At 35.1% G+C, this 18,064-nt stretch overlaps 1 protein-coding gene across 1 annotated transcript in view; it reads left to right on the forward strand.

The window, feature by feature from the left end:
• LOC120173367 (homeobox-leucine zipper protein HAT22-like) overlaps positions 1-11,041 on the forward strand; it is a 32,465-nt gene extending 21,424 nt beyond the window's left edge. The window contains exons 4-5 of the transcript XR_005521049.1: positions 128-150; positions 11,031-11,041. The gene's annotated coding sequence lies outside the window, so the exon portion shown is untranslated. The remainder of the gene's footprint in view (positions 1-127; positions 151-11,030) is intronic.
• The last annotated feature ends 7,023 nt before the right edge of the window (positions 11,042-18,064 follow it).

Consider the following 18,064-nt stretch of genomic DNA (forward strand, 5'->3'; position numbering starts at 1 on the left):
GAGCTAGACTAAAAGGAGAGGACATTCCATGGGAGAGCATATGTCTTTTCCTCCTCTAATGAGCTCTTTCAAGTTTGGAGGAGTGTTTGATATAGAGCAACAGTTAACCAGAGCAATTGACGAAGAAGAGAAGATGAAAGACAGAAACTTGTTCAATGAAGCTATGGAGGGTTTGGTCATTAACATGATAACTGGGGATGATAAAGCAGGAAGATATTTGGCTGGAATCCGTCCTTGCTTCCCAGGGGAAACACTGAAAAATTGGACTGCAGAGGATCTCCCTATAGTTTTTAAGATTAATTCAGAGTAATACCCAGTACTAATCCTTATACTTATGCCCGCAAGTATTAAGGAATTTTCATAAGGGCAGCTATGTTAACTCTACTTGCTTTCAATAAAAGACAATCTTTTGTTTCTTAAATGACCATCATTATTTTATATTTTTCATTCTTTATTCTTTATTCTTTACATTCATTTCATAAATTTTGGTCTCCTTCCAAATATATATTCGATTCAATTTTTCCCTTTGCAGGTGTCACCATATCAATAGCATGAATGTTCATGAATTTAATACTGAGATAAACTTTGAGCAGCCCATATGTCTGGAAGAAATCAATGAGTGTCAAGATGAGGTAGAATGTGATGTTCCTAACGAACTATTAAGACTGGTAGAAAATGAGGACAAACAGATTGTACCTCACCAGGAAGAAACTGAGGTTATAAACTTGGGAATTAATGATGATAAGAGAGAAGTAAAAATCGGCAGCACACTTTCTGCTGAGATAAGGCAAGACTTGATTGATATTCTTCGAGAATTCAAGGACATCTTTGCATGGTCTTACCAAGATATGCCAGGGCTGAGTACAGATATAGTAGTGCACAAGCTTCCGATAAAGCCTGAGTGTAAGCCAGTTCAGCAAAAGCTCAGAAGAATGAAGCAGAAATGTTGTTAAAAATTAAAGAGGAAGTGATGAAACAGATTGATGCAGGATTTCTTCAAGCGGCAAAGTATCCAGAATGGGTTGCCAACATAGTCCCTGTGCCAAAGAAAATGGTAAAGTTCGCATGTGTGTGGATTACAGAGATCTTAATAAAGCAAGCCCAAAGGAAAATTTTCCATTGCCTCATATAGATACTTTAGTGGAAAACACTGCTGGTCATTCGTGGTTTTCTTTTATGGATGGATTCTCGGGGTATAACCAAATAAAAATGAACATTGAAGACATGGAAAAAACCACATTTGTGACTGTGTGGGGAATATTTTGTTATAAAGTGATGCCATTTGGTTTGAAAAATGCTGGGGCAACTTACCAAAGAGCTATGGTGACTCTTTTCCATGACATGATGCACAAAGAAATTGAAGTGTATGTGGATGACATGATTGCCAAGTCCAGGACTGAAGGTGAACACATTCAAAACTTGAGGAAGCTTTTCCAAAGGTTAAGGAAATATCAATTGAAACTTAATCCAACTAAATGCACCTTCGGGGTAACGTTCTGGGAAACTCTTGGGTTTGTGGTAAGTCAAAAAGGAATTGAGATTGATCCAGATAAAGTAAAGGCCATTCAAGATCTTCCACCGCCTCGTACACAGAAAGAAGTTCGAGGATTCTTAGGAAGGTTAAATTATATATCTCGATTCATTTCACAATTAATTGAAAAATGTGACCCAGTTTTCAAATTGCTTCGAAAGAACAACCCCGAAGTTTGGAACTACGAGTGCCAAAAGGCTTTGGAGATAATCAAGGGATATTTGTCTAATACTCCAATTCTGGTATCACCAGTCCCTGGTAAACCATTGATTCTTTATCTAACGGTCTTTGAAAATTCAATGGGATGTGTATTGGGGCAACATGATGAATCTGGAAAGAAAGAGAGAGCTATCTATTATCTAAGCAAAAAGTTCACTGATTGTGAGATTCGATACCCGCCAATTCAAAAGCTATGTTGTGCTTTGGTATGGACTACTCGAAGGCTCAGGCAATACATGTTATACCATACTACTTGGTTGATATCTAAGCTTGACCCTTTGAAATTTTTAATGGAATCATCAGCTTTAACTGGTAGATTGGCTAGATGGCAAATGTTGTTATCAGAATTTGACATTGTATATGTGAACCAAAAAGCAATCAAAGGGAGTGCCATAGCCGATTTCCTTGCAAGTCGTGCCTCAAATAATTATGAGTCCTTAAACTTTAATTTTCCAGATGAGGATCTGATGTGCATCACAACCAAGGAGGAAACAATTTCAGATGATAAATCTTGGAGGTTGTATTTTGATGGGGTATCTAATGCTTTAGGACAAGGAATTGGAGCAGTATTGATTTCCCCGGAAAATGTCTATTATCCTTTTACAAGAAGATTGGAGTTCTTTTGCACCAATAATATGGTAGAGTATGAGGCTTGTGTCATGGGGTTAAGAGCAGCTATAGAAAGAAAAATCAAAGTGCTCCAAGTATATGGAGACTCCTCACTAGTGGTGTATCAATTGCGAGGAGAATGGGAGACGAAGGATCCAAAGTTAGTGGAATACCGAAGATTGATCCTTGAATTGGTAAAAGAATTTGAAGATGTCACTTTCAATTATCTCCCTCGAGAAGATAATCAAATGGCCGATGCTTTGGCCACACTTGCTACAATGTTCCAAGCAAATAGAAGAGTTGACATGATGCCAATTAATATGCAAATGTATAATACCCCGGCACACTGTTATGATATCGAAGAAGAGGTAGATGGTCGTCCATGGTATTATGATATTTTGCAATACATCAAGCATCAAACTTACCCACAATGTGCGTCTGAGATCGATAAAAGGACAATAAGGAGAATGGTTGCCGGATATGTATTAGATGGGGAAGTTCTGTACAAAAAAGGGAGTGATCAAGTTTTGATGAGATGTGTGGATGCTCGAGAAGCAAAAGGTATACTTGAAGAAGTCCATGAAGGGATATGTGGAACACATGCAAATGGGCTTTCTATGGCCAGGAAGATCATGAGATATGGATACTATTGGGCCACTATGTATTCAGACTGTGTTGATTATGCAAGAAAATGTCACAAATGTCAAATCTATGGGGATAAGATTCATACATCTCCGTCACCTTTGCAAGTGATGACCACACCATGGCCGTTTTCTATGTGGGGCATGGATGTCATTGGGACAATTACACCAAAGGCTTCGAATGGACATCGTTTCATATTTGTGGCAATTGATTACTTCACTAAGTGGGTTGAGGCTACCTCGTATACAAATATCACGAGATCTACAGTTTGTAAATTCATAAAAAAGGAGATAATTTGTCGGTATGGATTGCCAGAAAGAATTGTCACAGATAATGCCACTAATTTGAATAACAAGATGATGATAGAACTTTGTACTCAGTTCAAGATAAAACATTCTAATTAAGTGACCTACCGTCCAATGATGAATGGAGCAGTGGAAGCAGCAAATAAAAATATTAAAAGGATCATCACAAAGACCACTGATACTTATAAAGATTGGCATGATAAATTACCTTTTGCCTTGTATGCATATCGAACTACAGTGCGGACTTCGACAGGGGCAACACCTTTCTCTTTAGTATATGGGATGGAAGCAGTCTTGCCAGTGGAAGTAGAAATCCCATCACTTCGATTTTTGAAAGAGGTGAAATTGGATGAAGCTGAATGGGTTCAGGCTCGGTTTGACCAATTGAATCTCATTGAAGAAAAGAGATTAAAAGCTATTTGCCATGGTCAGATGTATCAGAAACGGATGATGAGAGCTCATGATAAGAAAGTTCATCCAAGAGAATTTTGAGAGGGTGATCTAGTGCTAAAAAAGATCCTGCCAATTCATAAAGATTTCCGAGGGAAATGGATGCCTAATTGGGAAGGTCCATATGTTGTCAATAAGGCCTTCTCTGGGGGAGCGTTGATCTTGGCAGAGATGGATGGAGAAAAATTGAGAAATCCAGTAAACTCAGACTCTGTCAAGAAGTACTATGCTTGAAGAAAAAAAAAGGAACAAATAAAAAGATGAAAAATGAAAAAATGAAAAAGAAAAAAAAATGAAAAATGAAAAAAAAAGAAATGAAAAAATAAAAAGAGAAAAAGGAGGGTTTGAGATGAAAATCCGCAAAGGACATTTTGAAACCAAAGGAAGACTTTGAGTTGAAAACCTGAAAAGGCGGCTCAAAAGCATTTTGAGATTAGGCATCAGACAACTAAATCTTCTTGAGGGTCTGATATTTTTGAGAGAAGCTTCACATCTATAGACATTTTGGCAATTCTCGAAGTCCTCCAGACAGAAGCTCAACTCAATAGTTATATCAAGTGGATTAATTCAGGAACATTCGTGCTAATGATCCATAAGGACATTTGACTTATGGTTTTAAATTTCCATTATTCATGTGATTGCTATAACTTTGTAAATTCAATTTCTTGTCAGTGAATTCAAAGTTTGTTCTTTCAAGTCCCAATTTTATTCATTTTTCTTATAAGTGGATTGACATGGCATTAAAAAATAAAAGATTTTTTTGTATTACTCTGAATTAATACTTCCAATTTCAGAGATTCTAGCCCTAATGATCGAAAAGATTAGAGTAAGATATGACCAAAGAAAATGCATGTGAGTTGAAAAAAGCACATTGAAAACACTGATATTTTGATATGCTGATAAAGATGAATAGTTCAAAAGGAAGAAGAAAAGGATTTATATGGGAACAAGAGAAATGAGAATTTGCATAAAATAGCCCAAGCAAAATGTGGAGTGCAAACGAAAGGACAAATGACGCATTTGAAATGAAGATTTGCAAGACCACAGAGTTCATAATTTTAAAAGGACATCATGCATACATCAGTAGGCATATATAAATAGGAGTATGCTCATTCATTCATATTCATTGAAATGCTTTGAATGTTTTGACAGAAATTCAGAGAGAGTCAATAACAATTAAGATTCACCGCAGAAGGAGGTGAACCAACATTTCCAATAGAGAGTTCATAATGAGAAGAACTCTTCCGACAGAGGGAGAAGAAGTTCATAATGAGAAGATCTTTTATGACCTATCACTCGATTCACGGCATTTCGAATCAGTGATGTCTCGCTTGAGGGATCAACATTTCCAGTGAAGAGTTCATAATGAGAAGAACTCATCCGACAGAGGGAGAAGAAGTTCATAATGAGAAGAGCTTGTTCGACCTATCACTCGATTCACAGCATTTCAAATTAGTGACACCTCACTTGAGGGATTGAAATTTTCAATTGAGAGTTCATAATAAGATCATCTGACAAAGGAAGAAGAAGTTCATAATGAGAAGAGCTTGTTTGACCTATCACTCGATTTACGGTATTTCGAATCAGTGACACCTCACTTGGGGGATTGACATTTCAATTAAGAGTTCATAATGAGAAGAACTCGTCCTAAAGGAGAAAGTTCATAATGAGAAGAACTTGTTCCTTTCAAGTCCACCACAGAAATAGGTGACTCAACATTTTCAGTGAAGAGTTCATAGTGAGAAGAACTCATCCACGAGAAAGAAGAAGTTCATAATGAGAAGAACTTGTTCAATCTAACGACGAAGGAAGAATAAAAAAAATGGTTGTCTTTTTCGTTTTGCCCTATTCTTGTTAACACAAGAATGTGCAAAGAGAGGCAGCTGTAGACACCCATTTTTTTTTTGTCAGAGTTAAAAAATATTATTAAATTATTATTATTATTATTATTATTATTATTATTAAGTGTGTTTATATTTTTGTGCAGGTCAAATGTGGTCCAATTATAAGCAACCCAACAGACCCAGATCAATAACAGTACCAAGCCTCTCCACCGACGAGTCACTAAGGCTAGTCACCTCTGAGCAAGTTGAAACATCATCATCACCATGTCGGCCACTGAACAGCAAAAACAAACAATATCAGCAAAGTCAAAAGCATATCACCTAAATCATACATAACTTGTCAATATCCTACCAAAAATGAAGAAAACACAGATGCATCCATGAAGATTAGGTGGAGATATCAACCATAAAATAGGCAGAGGATTAGAGGAACAGGGGGGAGAACAAAAAAAAATTAGGAGGGGAAGCTAGATATAAAAAAAAACGAGAAATTTTCACCAGCGATATAACGATAGAGGGGTCTTGGTTTTCAACAGAAAAGCAAAGGAGACAAGGAGAATTTTCATTCACCCTTTGAAAAGCCAACAGAAAACCATTGTAGTAAGAATCTCACTTTTGTATTAAAAAAATTGAAAGCAATAGAAATACAATTTGGGTTCAAGGTATTTTTTTTATTTGTTTTCATTTTCCCGTTTTCTCTGTGTGTGCATATGTGTTTCAAAATAATAATAAAAACAATTGAAAAGGGAGGAAAGAAATTTTACCTTAGTGTTGTGAGCTTTAACTGCCAGAGTGATTGTCCTCATCTTTAAGGGACTAGGTGGTCAGTTCCGAAACAGTGAGTCTTGAGTAAATTCTAAAATGATTCGGATGAGATGATTAGATTAAAGCAAAATAAAAATATAAAATAAAGAGTGAAATATAGTTTCGATTTAGTTTACCTTATGGTGTTTGGGTCTTTGCTGAAAAAGATGAGAGTCATCGTGGATGAGAGCATCGCCGTTTAAGAAATAGGGAAGGGTTTAGTAAGTCTTACCTGGTTAATGTGGTATGTGGTCGGAGCAAGGAACATCCTTAGGAGAAGCTGTCGGCGTTGTGAGTGTTAACCTTGAGCTTCTCGGGTATGGGAAGTAGAAGATAGAGTTGAGATTTCTTTGAAGTTGAAAACGGTTGGATAGTTTAGTTTAAGTATTAGGTTTAGGATAAAGTTAGATTTTATATTAAAATATTTGAAATAATTAATTTTTAGATCACTTGTACATTTACCTTGGAAATTGATTCTTTGTTCATATATATATATATATATATATATATATTTAATGTGTCTTGGAAACTGATTCTTTGTTCATATACATATATATTGTTTAACGTGTCTTAGGAAGAATAACCATTGTTTATTTGTTTAACATATAGCTTAGTTGGATATTTGTTAAACGTATATATATATATTTATTTAATGTGTCTTGGAAACTGATTTTTTTGTTCATATATATATATTTGTTTAACATGTCTTGGAAACTGATTCTTTGTTCATATACATATATATTGTTTAATGTGCCTTAGGAAGAATAGCCATTATTTATTTGTTTAACATATAGCTTAGTTGGATATTTGTTAAACGTATATATATATTTTTATTTAATGTGTCTTGGAAACTGATTTTTTGTTCATATATATATATATATATATATTATTTATTTAATGTGTCTTGGAAACTGATTTTTTTTGTTCATATATATATATATATATTTGTTTAACATGTCTTAGGAAGAATAGGCATATTTTATTTGTTTAACGTATAGCTTAGCTGGATATATATATATATATATATATATATATATATATATATTTAAATTATTAGAGTATATATTTAATTAGCCCATGCATGATCAATTTTAATATATTTTTATTATATTAGATGTATACTTGTATTTACTTTTATATTCTTTATATCATTTATTTAATAAGTATAGTTATCATTTATTTAATAAGTATAGTTATCATTTATTTAATAAGTATAATGTTCCATTACTTATTCATAATATGCGTACATATTTGTAAGATAGTTAATATAAATTCATATAGTAACTTACATATACTTGTGTATTCTACATCGAATTAAATCTTTATATTTTAATATTGAGTATTAGTTATGGTTCAAACGTTTAAAACTTATTTATAGTAATCATATATAAGATATAGTTTATATCTAAATAAATGTATATAATTTTTGTATTAGAATGTCATGGTAATTTTCATGAGTTAAATAATCATTTGTTTTATTTAATTAATTTTTGTATGATATCTTTATGTGCATAACTCGACATTATTACATGTTTTAGTCATTGTTTTAATTTCGTTTAATTGCAATTTAGACTTCAAGTTTTTGATTTGTTGCATTTTAGTTCTTATAAGTTTAACTACTTATTTTATTTTTTTTCTTTAAGTTATTAATTTGAAGTAAATTAATTAAATTCCAATAAATGGATCATATTTTAACTTGATATTTGATTCAGGATTTTCACCATTTACGGCAATGTATAAGCGACACAGTACCAATTTTGGGCGCTGTGGGGGTGTTAATCATTACCCACGCGTAAATGACTCCCGAGCCCGTTTTAATCGAATCTTTGGAAAACGCAGACCAATTTTTGTCTTAAAAATGATTTTTCATAAAATTGTTTTTTTTAAAAGACATTTTTAGGTACTCGACCTACCTAGTCAAAAGGTTGATGGCGACTCTTTTTAATTCTATCCAAATTAATTTCAAATCACCGAATTTTCCAAAATTAAAATCGTAACTGTTTTTAAAACAATTAAACAATTGTCCCCGCCAGAAAAACGGTTACGACAGCTTGGCGACTCCACTGGGACATTTTTTAGAGAGTCAGTCTGTAAGTCTCTTACACATTGTCGTTTGGTAGAAATTATGAGTTCGAGTCTTTAGTTAACTTATCATCCTTTTATTGAAGTTTTTAATTGCTTCATTTTATTATTGTTTTACTAACATTTTTTATCTTTGTTTTCAGATTTGTCCAAAGTTTTGTCGAATGATGTTATTTTCCTATTGAGTCAAAGGGTTGAATGTTCCTCCTCACACACGTCACGAGCATTTGCATAACATAAGCTCTATACCGAGCTCCGAACCTTTCTAAGTGGGGGCGAAAGCGACGCCTTCGTGAGAATTTATTCTCCGTGCAGGCCTAGCAAGTAACCTTCGGGATTCATATACCTTATGTTTTCGTGAGAATTTATTCTCCGTATAGACATAAGGGAATGTATCCTCTCGAATTGAACTCGATCCGTTTAAGCCTATAATGGGTGAGGATTGAGGGTTTGGCAGCCCAAGGGGGCACTATCATCAAGGACAATTCGAGTACCTTTTTCTGTTAGAAACGCAACCACGCATATAGTGAACCGTAGAACGATCACTTGAGGTATAGATATATCGAACCTATGTCTGTCAGTAGGTACCCAAAATAGGTGTACACAAAGGAGGAGCGTTTCTGAACCTTTTCTTTTTTACTTTAAATATTGTTTAATAACAGCATGCGAACTAGATACCATGTGGTTAGGATTAATTTATTGAAAAATCATTGTGGGTATATAACATGTTTGGGTAGATATCATGACGGGGTAGGTGTTATATTCATCTTTAAATGAAATTTTTATTGATATCAATTTTCTTACTTGTGCTAATTCATTTTCATTTTTTATGTTTTTTTGTTATTTGCATTGCATCATTCAAGATTAAGGGTGTTGATCTTCAGTTAATTGTCAATTTGGAAAGCTTTCAATGGATGAAAAGTATTTAAATCAAGCAGTTCAAAACTCTGAGGTACAACAGTGGGCTGAAGCATTGCAAAGATTGGAAGGGGACAATTTTCCAGCTGATCACATGTCAGATTTAGCGGGTTATGCTTCCGTTTCTCTTAAAAGAAATGACATCCAAGACTTACGAGACATTTGGGAAAAATGGGAGTCGAGTAAGAAGAGGCAGTTTTACCAGTGTTATGGGGATATTTCCTATCTGCTATATGTTGATATAGATGATGAGTTGATCCGAGCCTTGATTCAATTTTGGAATCCAGGGTACAATTGTTTCACTTTCAATAAAGAAGACATGGTTCCTACCATCGAAGAATATATGCCTTGTTGCGCATAGAGGATGCTCAAGAGAATCGGATTTATTCCAAGTCCATCAAAACTCAACCCTTCAGAATCAAATTAGCCAAAATCGCAGGAGTGCGTGAGGAATGGGTGGTTGCTCGTACCAAACAAAAAGGTGAAAGTGAAGACATTTCTTGGATTGCTATTAAAGGAATCATTCAAAGTCATCCTGACGAGAAGGTGCGATTTGACCTCTTTGCACTGGGTATTTATGGCTTAGTCATTTTCCCGAAGGCCTTGGGATTTATTGAGGCTGCAGTTGTGGATTTATTCGAGCAATTACAAAAAAGGGTCAACACTGCTCCTGTAATTTTAGCAGAGACTTTTCGATCCTTGAATGCTTGTCGAAGGCTTGGAGGTGGTCGATTTTCAGAATGCGCGCAATTACTATATGTCTGGATCCGTAGCCACTTCTGGAAAATTGAAAAAATTTCATATCATCGGTTTAGTACAAGTTACTCGCCTTTGAGAGAATTTCTAGAGAAAGATTGGCCAAAAGGAGTCACTAAAGACATGTGGATAGATGCCCTTAAGAATATGCAAGACAAGGATATCGTTTGGCGTGCCCCTTGGAAAATACAAAGTGAGTTCCTCTATAAGTGCGGTGACTATAATTGGGTGATGTTGCTCGGTTTATGGGGAGCAATTGGGTACGCACCACTTTTGGTTATGAGGCAATATGGTGGCCATCAATTTATCCCAGTCACTGCTGGACTGCACTCATCTGAGTTTGTATTCTACGGGAACAATTACAAGAAAAACATCTCGAATGCAGTTAGAGGATGGAAGAAGACTTTCTGTACTAGAGTCGATGCAGCCAAGGTAATGTTGACGCCAAATTATGAGGAATGGAGGTCTATAAGAAAGAATGAAAATATTCCTCTACCTGGCCAAAGTAAGGATATAACTATGGAGGAATGAATTCAGATAGTCCCATCGGAGATAGAGATCTTAAGAGCAGAATTCGAAGCTGAGAAAAAAGGTTGGTCGAAAGAACTAGAAGAGATTCGACAAGACAAATTCATGTTGAGTATTGATGTTGACTTTCATGCCGCACAATTTGCAATGCTAAGAAAGAGAAAAGAAAAAGTAGATTCAGAGTTGAAAAATCTGAAGAAGGGTTACTACAAGCTGCAAAAATCTAGGATAACAATTGGGTCAAGTAGAGCATCAGCCCAGTTAACCAAAAAGTTAAACGCAGAGAAATATCGAAATAGAGATCTGAAGGAAAAAAACGATCGTCTACTCAAGAGCTTGGAGAAAGGGAAAGAAAAAATAGAAGAGCTTGAGCTTGATAAGAGGGAGCGGATCATAAGATACAAGGCCGAGAGTCGCAAAGCTATGGAAGAACTAAAAAGGGAGAAAGATCGAGTCAAAGAGCTAGAAGCTGAGAAGACCATCACGATCAGGGGATTTGAAACTGAAATAAATAATATGCTTGTCGAACTTGATATTAGAGGACAAAAAATCGAAGAATTTGATATTAAAAGAAATAGGTGGGAATTAGAAAAGAAACACTTCAATACTAGGCTCGAAGCAAGACAAGAGACAATCAACAGCTGGATGAAAAGGTGTGGAGATAAAAATGTACAAATACACAGTCTTAATCGAAGGATGCAGGAAACAAAAACGAGACTTGAAGAGGATCTGGCTCAATGTCGGGCTAAAATCACAGAATTCAGTGATTATATCCTGCAACTCGAAGAATCCTTGTTTCGAGGAAGGATTATCATGGGACCAAGTAACATTCAGGAAAGTTATGAAGAGAATGCCTTACTGCGAAATCAAATTCGAAGCCTGGAAAGCACACTGCAGAGTTGTCAAGTACGAATCACTGAGCTAGAAAGAAATCTCCAAGGAACTATTGAACAGTGGCAAACATCGAATGATTTCTATAAAGAACAGAGTGCAGATAGAAGCAATATGGTAGTTGAGGCTATAATACAGATGAGTGAAGTTGCCAGATACATTGGGGAATTAGCCGTCGAAGCAAAGGTCATCGAGCATCACATCAATCCGGTTTCTGAGTTTGGGAAGAAGATGTCTTGGTTGATTAAAGAAGTTGTCGAACTTAATCGGATGGCTAGGCCGTATCTGTAGAAGTGAACTATTGTGTAATAAAAACTTTGTGTTCCAATGGAAGTTGTTCTATGATAATTAACTTTTTGAGATCAACACCTTTTACATACATTAATTCTGCATTGCATTTATGTTAAATATTTTGCATTAATACATGCATTCATTCATTAAAACACCAAAAATAATGTAAAATATAATTTTCAATCATTGTAGTTATTCTGGCATTCAACTCACACCCGTACGGTACTCGGAATACAACTAAGAAAATGGAAGCTAGAATGATTCAACTTGAGCAAGAACAAAAACAAGCTCAAGAAGAAATGAGAGAGAGATTAAATAAGATGGAAGCAGAGATAACAAATTCGCAAACTGGTCTACTACAAAGGATGGAAGAAATGTTTAAGAAACATGCTATAGGTAGAAGGATCACGGATGGCCAAATAACGTCATCCGAGCAAGATTTATCATATCCTCCAGGGTTTGAACCAGGGGCATCACATCCTGCGGGGTTTACTTCTGATCCCCAGCACCCACCAAGGTTTACACCAGAATCTGGTCCTCCTCCTGGTTTCACACCTGTACACATCACTGCTCACCCTTCGGTACCTCAAGAAGCACGACCTCATGTATATGTCAGCAATGAGAATCAGCAACACAAACATGGGATCTGCATTCCCAAACAATTATCAGCCTGTTACTGAACACTTAACTCCAAATCTAAATGAGTTAGCTGAAAAGGAAAAAGCCAATGAACAAATAACTCAACAGTTGAAGAAATTGGAAGAAATGGTAAAATCAGTAGAAATGATTGAACCGTTCTATGGGTCTGACGCCAGAGAGCTGAGTTTGGTCCCAGACTTGATCATCCCTATAAAGTTCAAGGTTCCTGAATTCGAAAAATACAATGGATCCACTTGCCCTTCCTCTCATATTACTATGTTTTGCCGGAGGATGGCTGGCCATGTGAATGATGAAAAATTATTGATTCACTGTTTTCAAGACAGTTTAACAGGTTCTGCCGCCAAGTGGTATAACCAATTAACTAGGGTTCACATCAAATCATGGAAGGACTTGGCAAAAGCATTCCTAGAACAGTATCACCATGTTACAGATATAGCTCATGATCGGTGGACTCTTCAGAATATGGAAAAAAGAAGTAATGAGACTTTCCGACAATTGCCCAAAGGTGGCGTGATGTTGCTGCCAGGGTCCAACCCCCTTTACTTGAAAAGGAAGCTACTGTAATTTTTGTCAACACTTTGAAAGCTCCATACTTGGGGCACTTGCTTGGAAATGCCACCAAAAATTTTGTTGATTTGATCATCTCTGGTGAGCTCATCGAAAATGCTATAAAAAGTGGCAAGATTGAAGTAGCTGAAGGGTCTAGCTCCAAAAAACCTGTATACCGAAAAAAGGAGAATGAAGTTGTAAGTGTATACCACAAGAATACTGCAAATAGTGTCACAATAACCCAATCAAGGGCGGAGAAGAATGACATGAACACCGTCAGAAATGATTTCAAGGGACCTCGTAAGGAGAGAGAAAAAATATCATTCACACCTCTACCCGTACCCTATTCAGAGATATACGCTTCATTATTAAAAGCAATGTGGTATGCCCCTACCGTTTGACTCCTCTTCAACCATCGTACCCTCATTGGTATGACGCAAATGCACATTGTGATTTCCACGATAGAATTGCTGGCCATTCTATTGAGAATTGTTTTGCCTTAAAAAAGATAGTGCAAAATCTGATTAACACAGGAGGATTACAGTTTGACTCAACAGATGTAAAAAACACCCACTACCGAATCATGGAGGCAAAGGGATAAATGCAATCTAGGAGGAGAATAGGAGGAAGGCAAAGAAAGACGTTCATGAAATTAAATCTCCCTTCATTGGGTATTCCAACAACTCTATCAGGCTGGCATGATTCGACAAGATCTAAGCCAAAGACCAATGAGTGTGGACACTATTGCAAATATCACCAAGAAGAAGGACATGAAATTCAGCTTTGCCCTGAATTCAGGGGGTTATTACAAAGATTGATGGATAATAAGGAGGTAGAGTTCTTTGAGGAAGATAAGGAAAAAAGAGAAGAAGATGTCTTCATGACAGAAAATTCTGAGCCCGTTCACAGAACAAGTAAGCCAGTGGTCATTACTGTGAAACCATCAGCAATGAATTCTGGGTCGTCAATACCAAAATTTATAATCACAGCTCCTTCACCATTCCCATTTAAAGACACCCGCAAGGTGCCTTGGAACTACACTGCCAATGTTTCATTGATAAGGGAATCTGGTTCGCTAGAGAAAATAAAGGTAGTTGAAGGTGAAGCACCAGGAGGCAACTTGATAACTGAAATAGTGAATGAAGTGGGTCACTTCACAAGAAGTGGGAGGTGCTATTCTCCCGAGATATCGAAAGAAGTAGACAAAGTAAAAGCAAAAGGAAAATTGTAGTGGTACCGCAGAAGATATTCAACGATGAACCCCCACCAATGATCAATAAGCCCGTCATCTTAAGGATATACAAAATTGTACTCCAAAAGGTAGGCATCAAAATAATGGATGCGACTCTTTTACCGCCTTGCTATTTTGAGTATTTACTCTTCCTCCATTCATCAGAAGTAAACATCTTTCTAAGGTTTGCCTTTTGAACTTGTATTAAACGAAGAATGATATAAGCGGTGACAAATCTGGTTATCGTGGGTCTCACCAACTCTTTTATCCTGGTAAACTTCCTCATCATGTTTACAACACCTATACGGCTATATATAAATCCGTTTAAGGCCATTGCTCTCTTCAACGTGACACGAACTTTCAAATCTTTCCTATGTCTTCAAGCATCAAATCAAGACAATGAGCAGCACATGGACTCCATTATAAATGTTTTTGTAACATCCCAAACTACGGGTTAGTGACTAAATTGTAAAATTTCAGAATTTGGTGATTAAAGTGGAAAATTGAATAGTTCAATAGCTTATTTAAAAATAATATCTGAAGGGTTATTGGTAATTATTGAAAGAGTCCAAGGGTAAATTGTCATTGAACAAGAAAAATAATTAAATAATAGATTAATGGGTATTATAATACCCATGTGAATCATGATTTGGGGAAATATAGTTTCGAGAATTATCTTCTTTTCTTCTTCTTCTCCCAAACGTGAAGAACCATAAACAAATGTGAGTTTCTTGATTTCTTGATTATTTGTTGATTTTAAGTATGGGTTTTTATCCTTCGGTGATAATTAAGCTTAAGGAAAGCTTATTTTGTCTTAAAATCAAAAGATGAAGAAGTTATGAAAGATTAAAGAAAATGGGTTTCAAAGTGAATTTCTGAAAAGAGTTAATAAATGAACTTTGAGATGGAATTTGACTTGTCATATGTGTGAATAAGAAGTGATAAGTGTTAGAATTAAGTTTGGATAACATGGAAAATTGGGTATGATTCTTAATTTTAAGAATCATGATGAGAAATGGAAGATAAAGATAGTTTATATGGATATAAGTTGGTTTAAGCAATAGTAGTTGAGTTTAATGGTATGAAAGGAGCTTAGTATAAGGAAATTTAATGAAAAGTTGTAGAATTTTCGGGTGAAACCAGTTTATTATTGATAGGTGCATCAATGCACTATGAGTGTGTACCGATGCACTAAGACAAAATTTGAAGGTACATCGATGCATTAAGGGGTGCATCGATGTATGAAAATTTTGAAGCTATTTTGTGTACCGATGCACCCATAGTGCATCGATACACCCCTAAAGGAAAATAGAATTTTGGTTCATTAAACTAGCTTAAGTTATTAACATCAAGTTTAAGGTTTAGGCTTCTGATAATTGTTTTGAAAATTATATTTATGTAGATACAGAGCCTAAACAAGTTCCCGAAAATAATCAAAGAATTAGGATCGAATCAAAGCAAGGCTAAGGTGAGAGAAATTTAATTTGTACTTATGTTATTGAATGATCATTGGCTTGCGATGAGCTAGTGACGGAGTTACTGTGGTAAGAAGTGACTCCTAAAATATTATTCGATTTGTGATTGACATGATACTTACGTGGCATGAGTGTATGTGATATATATATATATATATATATATATATATATTATTGCATATGTTACATGAAGGGTGTGATTGCATGTTATATGATATAAGAATAAGACATGAATCAAATGATATATATGTTTATGTGAATCCATGCAAAGTGATACAAGTTATGTGACATATGAATATGAATTCATATGAAAAGTGATATGAATTACATGAAAGTAAACTATGCGATTATATGCACATGTGATATGTGATCATAAGAGCAATCATATAAGTACATGAATATATGAAGCAAAAGAAAAATGCCCATGTTATATGATACGAGAGCTATAGGTATAGTTGACATGCCAAGAGTAGAGGGTCTACGCGGTCCTTCGGGAAAATTCTACGTGGTCTTTCGGGACATATATATAATTCCGTGGAATATGTATATTGTACTTTGGTACACTTATTTGGTCCATTGTATTATGTATATGGTTATTAAGGAGTAGTCTTTCGGGACATATGTGATATGTGGTCCTTTGGGACATAGTGGTCTTTCGGGACATTTCTACGCGGTCCTTCAAGACAAATATTCAGTGCCCCTAGTGGGAATTTATACGAGCTGTGGTGACAGCATTAGTGCACAACCTCAATGTACTCACATACCTTCAGTTCTCAACAGTGTACATGAGCTAATAAAGAAATTTAATAAGTATACTGAATATGATATGTATATGTGATTTGTTATGTGGAATAGATCACAGGATTTATGTAATGGTGTATTGCTTGGTTAATCCATGATCTGTATAGAAATGTTAGTATATGTTTATATGATAAAAAGAATTAGTGACATGTGTACACTGGGTTAATAAGAGATAATAACAAATACACTATATGTGATATGTATATTTGGTAATATGAAATATGTTATAGAAATTACATGATGATATGTTTATTCCTTGGTATAGTGATATATGTGTTATATGATGAATATATGGTAAGTAAAAGGGATTAATGATAGTATTTGTAGATGTATGCCTTTTATTTATATGAAATGGGTATATTATATGTTTTATATGCCTCACTAAGTCATCGACTTAGCGTGTGATTGTTTCACACGTAGGTTTGGAAAGCGAAAAAGAGAAGTAAAGAGGAACAAGACATGTCAGTTCTCCTTACCGAAGATTAGATCAGAAATATAAATAGAATTGCATGTATTTTGTTAGAAAGAATTTAGTTGGCATGTAATAAATAAAAAAATTTGTATTGGATACGCTCTGATCGAGTTTTGGAATGTTTTAAACATATTTATATAAATGTAAATGTATAGTAATGAATGGTTAAATTTTTACGAGTTTTATGAACGTTTTACGAAAGTTACTGTATTAGTATTGTAGTACTGTTCATGGTACTGTAGCATTGTTTATGGTATTGTTCACGGGACTGTTCATGCCATATTTTACTGTTTATAAATACATTTTTGACTTGAATTTTTATACTGAAACATAATTTAATAAAATACTGTGGTATTTTCTTAAAAAGAGTTCAAATGTTTGAATATTTTGTAAGATTATCGTTTTTAAAAGTTAATGTGACATCTTGGACTCGTATCCGGGACATTTACGGGTTGGGGTGTTATAATTTCGCCATCAATAAACGTCTTATAAAGACATAAAAATTAAAATAGTATAAAAATTCAAGTCTTATATAATTATATAAATATATACAAATATAATAATTTAATGTGGACGTTTCATCACCTGCTGCTACATATGTAGAAGCATTGTCGGTTACCACCTGAAATACATTCTTCTCACCAACCTCCTCAACCATATCATCAAGCATAATAAACAATTGTTCGGTATTCTTCACATACTTTCTCCCGTAGTTGTTTTTTACATGCTTCATTGATGCTTGGTTGCTTCATTTTCCCATCTTTTCTGTTTTTCACAACTTGTTCGGGTGGTGGGGTGAAAAACATATCAATTGGTCCTTTAATGCCCTTTTGCTTCTTTGATGCTTTACTAGTACTATTACCACTTTTGCAAACACATGTGTACCAACTTCAACAACTTCATCATCCTCGTCATCCCCAAAGTTGTCTACATCATCCAAATCATATAAAACTTCAGTTTCTTTTTTATTTTGACATTTTTTCTCCATGTATTCTCTAATCTCTTC

Source organism: Hibiscus syriacus, unplaced genomic scaffold, assembly GCF_006381635.1.
Source record: "Hibiscus syriacus cultivar Baekdansim isolate YM2019G1 unplaced genomic scaffold, ASM638163v2 tig00111947_pilon, whole genome shotgun sequence".
NCBI lineage: Eukaryota > Viridiplantae > Streptophyta > Magnoliopsida > Malvales > Malvaceae > Hibiscus > Hibiscus syriacus.